Source organism: Pinus tabuliformis, chromosome 2_1 (assembly GCF_031772625.1).
Source record: "Pinus tabuliformis cultivar Carrire ecotype Pingquan chromosome 2_1, CPIR1, whole genome shotgun sequence".
Lineage (NCBI taxonomy): Eukaryota > Viridiplantae > Streptophyta > Pinopsida > Pinales > Pinaceae > Pinus > Pinus tabuliformis.
The window spans coordinates 529,614,919-529,622,576 of record NC_142299.1 but is presented as its reverse complement, the minus strand read 5'-3'; the positions used below and the strand labels follow the sequence as shown (position 1 = coordinate 529,622,576).

The 7,658-nt window shown below is 33.5% G+C and overlaps 1 pseudogene; it reads left to right on the top strand.

Moving 5' to 3' along the window:
* Positions 1–645: 645 nt before the first annotated feature.
* On the top strand, positions 646–2,266 carry LOC149201325 (putative serine/threonine-protein kinase WNK11 pseudogene; annotated as a pseudogene).
* The last annotated feature ends 5,392 nt before the right edge of the window (positions 2,267–7,658 follow it).

The following is a 7,658-nucleotide window of genomic DNA, read 5'->3' as shown; positions in this document are numbered from 1 at the left end:
ACCCAGGTTAAAAACCTTAACATTCTTACACCATTACACCATTAGACATTTTGAAATTTGCATAGGCAACAAAAACCTCTGAATGCAATTAGCTCACATCAACAATAATGTAATCCACCCAAGTTAAAAACTTTAACATTCTTACAATAATGTAAGCCACCCAAGTTAAAAACTTTAACATTCTTACGCCATTAGACATCTCCCGCTTCTTGAAATTTGTTAAAAACCTTTACATTCTTACACCATTATACATCTGCCAATTCTTGAAATTGGTTAAAAACCTTAACATTCTTACACCATTATACATCTACCACTACTTGAAATTTGTTAAAACCCTTAACATTCTTACCCTATTAGACATCTACCACTTCTTGAAATTTGCAGAGCCAACACCATTGGACATCTAACACTTCTTGAAATTTGCAGAGCCAACACCATTGGACATCTAACACTTTCTTGAAATTTGCAGAGCCAAAAGGGAGCGGGGTTTTCCGCGCTCACATTGTCCAAGAATCGCGCCTCGCTTATCCATCTGAGACGGCAACGCCCGGTTAAGCACAGGTTAGGTGGTTACCCAAACCGACTCATGGGCGGTGCGAATATATATATATATACACACTTATGCTCTTCGCTTTTCAATGAATTATATTTCGGGAGTTTTCTCTTTATAGTTTTCCGGAACAATCGTTTCGATCTTTGCTTTGACAGAAAAACAGGTATGTTTTCTGCATGACCCGATTTGTTTTCATTAGGATTGCTGTGTTTAGATCTCAGTACACTGTAATGGTGCGGTTCTTTTCCTTCTTTTTTTTTTTTGGCTGTTTAAGAACCCTGGTGCGCATAATATTTGTTCTCTGACCTGGAACCCTTTCGACGCTGGTTTGTTTATTGGTATCAGACCTTTTTGGTTTTCTAAATTAGAGGGTAAATTTATATCGTGTTACCTTTTTTTAAATATAATTACTGGTTTCCAATTCGTGGATTTATAACCCTGTTCTGGGCTGCTTTTTTATTCTGGTGGATTTGCCTTTTCAGCATCTCTGGAGCGAAAATGTTATTGGTATCTTCAGTAATCCCCATGGAAGCAAAATCTTTTGTCTTTGCCATCTGTTGGTCATCTGATTTCAGGGAACATCTCCTTTCTTCTATTTTCATTCAACCCTACAAGGGTTTCTGTTAATGCAATTCAAACAAACTGTTGGAATTCGGAGGTTGGGGTTTGTTTCTTGCCCCTTTCCTTTATAGGAGGAATAGGAAAAATGCCTGGTGCAGAATCTGATGCCAGTGATAAGGACAGGGAGTCCTTTGTGGAAGTGGATCCCACTGGCAGGTATGGCCGCTATGAAGATGTGTTGGGTCGTGGTGCCATGAAGACGGTATACAGAGCTTTTGATGAAGAAGATGGTATTGAGGTTGCTTGGAACAAGGTGTCTCTGCGAAATCTTGATGATGTTTCCATTGACAGGATCTATGCAGAAGTCCGTCTGTTGAAGTCTCTCAGGAATGAAAACATGATTAAGCTCTACACTGCCTGGTTGGACAGAAAGACAGGGCATGTGAATTTCATAACTGAGGTCTGCATCTCGGGTACTCTGAGGCAGTACCGCCAGAAGCATCGCCATGTCTCCGTGAAGGCCGTGAAGAACTGGGCACGCCAGATACTGGATGGATTGCATTATCTGCATAGTCACTCGCCTTGCATAATTCATAGAGATTTGAATTGCAGCAATATTCTCGTGAATGGCAATACTGGCATTCTTAAGATTGGGGATCTGGGTCTTGCTGCTACCCTGCAAAATGATCATGCTGCACACACTATTATTGGTACACCAGAATTCATGGCCCCGGAATTGTATGAAGAGGATTATAATGAGCTTGTCGATGTTTATTCCTTTGGCATGTGCTTGCTGGAGATGGTTACTCTGGAGATTCCTTACAGTGAGTGCCATAGCGTTGCTCAAATTTATAGGAAGGTGAGTTCTGGTCTAAAGCCTGCGGCATTGGAAAAGGTTACCAATCAAGAAATAAGGCAATTTATTGAAAAATGTCTGGCAGTTGCATCGGCAAGGCCTTCTGCTGCAGCACTTCTGAATGACCTATTTCTCAGAGATGTAGAATCGAGTAGGTAGTGCACATGCAGGTTAGACTTCCCAATTATTTTAAGATTGAGTTCGGAGATTCTGTTACAGCATGTGTAGGAACTGTTGGTGGAAATATATGATGACAAATGCTAGGAAAATATATTTGGATATTAGTGGATGTATCTGTGGGATTTTGAGTAATTATAATTATGCAAGATTATCGGGATTTCTCTTTGTTATTGCAATGTGATAGATCAAGATTAAAATTATTTTTTGTGCGCACAGTTCACTTCATCACAGGATCTGCCAATGTGTGTGGAATTAGGGCATGATATATCTTGTTTATGACCTGGACTGATTAAAAGTTGACGTTGTATTGAATTAGCAAATAAAACCTAAGAATATTGCAGATTATAACGCCATATTCCTGTTGATTATGTAATTATCTGAAAGATGACCCCATCATTTAGAATCAATGTAATAACTATGCATTTGAAACATGACCCCAACATTCAATTCAGAATTGTGACATATTCCAGGATCAGGCTTGTAGGAGTTCGAGTTATTGATGCAGGAGCATCGGTTGGCTGAGTGGCAGGAACATGTCAACGGATCCCTCGAATATAGACAATTTGTGCATTGTAAAGGTATGTCAAGGTGGTATGTGCATGCTATTGTAATCCTTTCCCATTATCGACGTAGATAAAATAAAGTCTCATGGGTTAGATAAACGAAGGTTGGATAGAGTGAGCCCACACTTCGTTGCATAGAGTGAGCCCACTAAAATAGAATGTCCACTAACTTCGCTTCAGAGTGAGCCCACTAAAATAGAAATAAAATGTCCACTAACTTCGTTTCATAGAGTGAGCCCACTAAAATAGAATGTAACTTCGTTTCATAGAGTGAGTCCACTAAAATAGAAGGTAGAAGGTAGTTGGTCGTGGGACATATAGCATATAATGGTTGAAGGGATTGACAAGTCGTTTTTGAAAGAGGTGTTGCCTGTCTATTTTAATAATTAATTAAGAGCCCATTTTCGGGTGGTTTCTAAAATTACCCATGAATTTTTTTCCAATAAGTTTTCTCATCTTATTTCATTCATGGATATTTGTGAAAGTATTTTGGTGAATTATAATAAATATTGTATTATAATAATCTATTTATTATTATTTTTATTTTAATTAATTAATGATATTTATAATAATGAAACACATTTTGAGTTTGGTATTGAATTTGAGGTCAAACTGGGATTTGAATTGCTTCAAACAAAAGTCAAATCTTTGCCACTCACCTCCCACATTTGTTTTATCATATGTTGTTACCATTGCTAACATCCCAAATCACCTCCAAAATCACCTCCATAATTGTTATCGCTCCCAAATCACGTCCATCACCTCCATAGTTGTTATCGCTCCCAAATCACCTCCATAGTTGTTATCGCTCGCTCCACACACGAAGGGTCAACACTAGGTGCATGTAATGAATGCTAGCTTCCTAGGAACAAAAATCACCTCCATAGTTGTTATCACTCTGCTCCACACACGAAGGGTCAACACTAGGTGCATGTAATGAATGCTAGCTTCCTAGGAACAAAGACTATCGTGTAATTGAATTCTCAAGAACTAGTGCCATGGGAGAGATATTCCTCTTCTAGCAAAAAAGGGTCAACACTATTGAAGGCTAGCTTCCTAGGAACAAAGACTATTGTGTAATTGAATTCTCACAAAACTAGTGCCATGGGCGAGATATTCCAATTCTCACAAAACTTCACAAAACTAGTGCCATGGGCAAGATATTCCAATTCTCACAAAACTTCACAAAACTAGTGCCATGGGCGAGATATTCCTTTTAGCAAAAATGAGTCAACACTAGGTGCATGTATTGAAGGCTAACTTCCTAGGAGCAAAGATTATCGTGTAATTGAATTCTCACAAAACTAGTGCCATGGGAGAGATATTCCTTTTCTTGCAAAAACGAGTCACAGGGATTGTAGAGGAACACAAGGTCACTATTGATGCATAAGGTCTCCACAAAGCCAACGCCATGGGGAAATATTTGGCCTCCACCAAGCCAACACCATGGGGAAATATCCCACCTAAGGTGGGGGAATGCAATAGGGGGAATCTCTCTTTAGTTTAATTATAAGTAAATAATTATATTTTGACAAAGTGTACCTAATTATATTAAATTTGACTCTTCATTATATATTTTCTAACTTTTAAATAGACTAAATATAGATCCAACACTTCTTATATATTTTTAGAAATACATAAAGCTATCTATTTTAGAAGGAGCATTGTTAGAGGAAATTGTATTTCAATTAATATAAACTATTATAAATCCATCTTAGCCACATATTTCAATCAATATAAACCAATGTAAATTCATCTTAACCACATAATTTGACTCTTCATTATATTTTTTCTAACTTTTAAATAGACTAAATAGAGATCCAACACTTGTTATATATTTTGAGAAATACATAAAGCCATCTATTTTAGAAGGAGCATTGTTAGAGAAAATTGTATTTCAATTAATATAAACTAGTATAAATCCATTTTAACCATATATTTCAATTAATATAAACTAGTATAAATCCATCTTAACCACATCTATCAAACACCGATAGGCATCAAATGTCTTAAGGTGCAAACCTCTTTTAGAGTGCAAAAGTTGAAAAAACTTTTGTACCTCGGCAAACTTGATCTCTCTCATCATTGATCCATGGTTAAGATGGACACACACACCATCATCTTGATGTCTCTCATCATTGATCCATGGTTAATATGGGCACACACACCATTATCATTGATCCTTGGTAAAGATGGACACACACACCATCTATATATTTTTATTATTTAAATTGCATAAATGAATTCAATGCCTTGAAAATTCCATTGGGTTGTTGAATTGAGTTGAAAAAACTTTTGTACCTCGGCAAACTTGATCCCTCTCATCATTGATCCATGGTTAAGATGGACACACACACCATCTATATCTTTTTATTATTTAAATTGCATAAATGAATTCAATGCCCGGGTTGTTGAATTGTGTAGATTGCATAACTTAAAATTGACATTCCAACCAATCTTTGTTGGATTTTAGACAAAATAAATAAAAAAACATACTTGAAAAAAGCTAAAATGTAAAATGGTGAGACTACTTCACAAATTCTAAGAATAAGATATTTTTTTACCATTATTATATATATATATGTGTGTGTGTGTGTGTGATATTTTAAAATTATATACAATATATATATCACTTACATTGAAATATTTTATCTATAAATTATAGTGTGCACATTAAAATGTTTTTTTGCATTTTATTATTAATATATGTTTTAATACACATCTAATTTTGTATATTAAAATATTTAATTTGTAAACCATGTTAAATTATTATTATTATTATTAAGAAATTGACATTGATATAAATTACTTATATGGATATTTAAATAATTTATGACATATATGGTACTATTATGGTCTTAGGAGTATTTCTTAATTTACAAAAAATATAAATATTTTTATTTTTAATTACTTTATTTTTTTTTATATAAAATTAAGTAATTTTAAATATTTTATTTAGTAAATTAATATTTTTATTTTTAATTACTTTATTTTTTTTATATAAAATTAGGTAATTTTAAATATTTTATTTAGTAAATTATTTTTACTTCTCTTCTTCATAGATAGAATATTAGGGGTATCTCTTAATTTACATATATATATATATATATATTTATTACTTTATTTTTAATATAAAATCAAGTGATTTTAAATATTTTATTTAGTAAATTATTTTTACTTCTCTTCTTCTTAGATAGAATATTAAAGGTATCTCTTAATATTAATATAAATATATATATATTATATATATATATATATATATATATATATATATATATATATATATACTTTATTTTTTCATATAAAATTAAGTTATTTTAAATATTTTATTTAGTAAAATATTTTTCCAATAATTTTTCATGCCCAATCCACGGAAAGCGTTCATATATCAACTTGAAGTGGATAAACCATTGTTGAATTTTTAAATCAAGAACGAAAATTTAATATGTTGGGAATATACTTCGTCTAAATCGTCATCCTAAAAGTTATACAACCCGTAAAAAAAATGCAGTGGAGTTAACCAGATAAAGCGTTATCTTAAAATTTATACAACCCATAAAAAAAGGTGCAGTGAACTTAATCGGATAATGGATCATCGTCTGTTTCATCATCAGTCCTGAACGCCTGCTCTTGGGCTCCCATTCCCATTCACTGAATGGTGCTCAGGAACGACAAGTGGCACCATTAATATATTAATTTTAAGAAAAAAGCGATCAATTTTAGTAGATTTTTCAAAGAAATTTTGTTATGACCGAACCGTTCTGGCGGATTCTTCTTTCGAAGAAGTTTCCAGATAGAAGCTTGATTATAATTAAACATACATACATAAAATTTCCATAGAGAAGCTTGATTATAATTAAAAATACATACATAAAAAGCTTTAAGCTCCCAACATAGTGTGGCAAAATAATCATTGAAGGATCACGACCATAAAAAACTCCACGGGAGCACTTGTGTGGTTTTTAGCATAAGGAATAAGTGATGTCACAAGGAATTTGAACCGTCGATTAAAGTAATGAGCGGTTTTGTAAAACTGCCTCTTGGGACCTCAGTGCAGTTATTTGGCTTGTTGGTATTGTTGCTCTCGTATTGAACTGCAAAGTGTTGCTGCTACTCAGGGAGTCAAATTGAACAGTTTTTTCACTGCGGAAATCTGCCACACAACACAATCAATGTTTCTAATTCTACAATGAAGAAGTTGAAATTAACGATAAATCCTTCTTACAAGAAAATCTTTGTTGGATGACGACGAACTAATCAAAAGAACCTCCCAGTTCAATGATCTTTTGATTTTTCTTGAAGTATCATCGTCAACTGATTTGTTACTTAGTAGATATTATTACATTTTGGCTAGGAAGTTTTGTAGTGGTATTTGTGTGGTTAAAGTTGAAATTATTTTGTAAAACAGGTACATTTTTTGTCGAATTCGACACCTGAGATTAAGTAAAATGACTCAAATTAATAATGTATTAGAAATTGTAAACAATCTCATCAATTCTACTGCTGATGAAACTGTAAATATTAGCAAAGAAAGTCTTGTTGATATTACATTTCATTTACATGATGCGTTGGAGACAGCTGAATTTCTCCAGATTGAGTCTCAAGTATAACGTGGCAATCTTAATTCCCAAAAACAGTAGAAGAGTAATGAAGCTATTTCAAGAGAAACTTTGGATTTAGTGGAAATTCATATTTAGGCTAAGTGTATGCATGATTCATTTGTATATAGATGTGAAACCTATAGTTCCCAAAACCTTTAGAAGACCATAAGAGGAAATTGTACACTACAAACACAGAACTGGTTTGGGATATAATGTTTTGGATTTATCTTTTCATATTCCTCATTTTTCTAAACCTATACAATTTTGCAGTGTTGAATTTCTAGATGGTGTTGTTCCAAAACAAATTGATCAATGTCAACAGTGTAATATAGTTGGGCATGTGA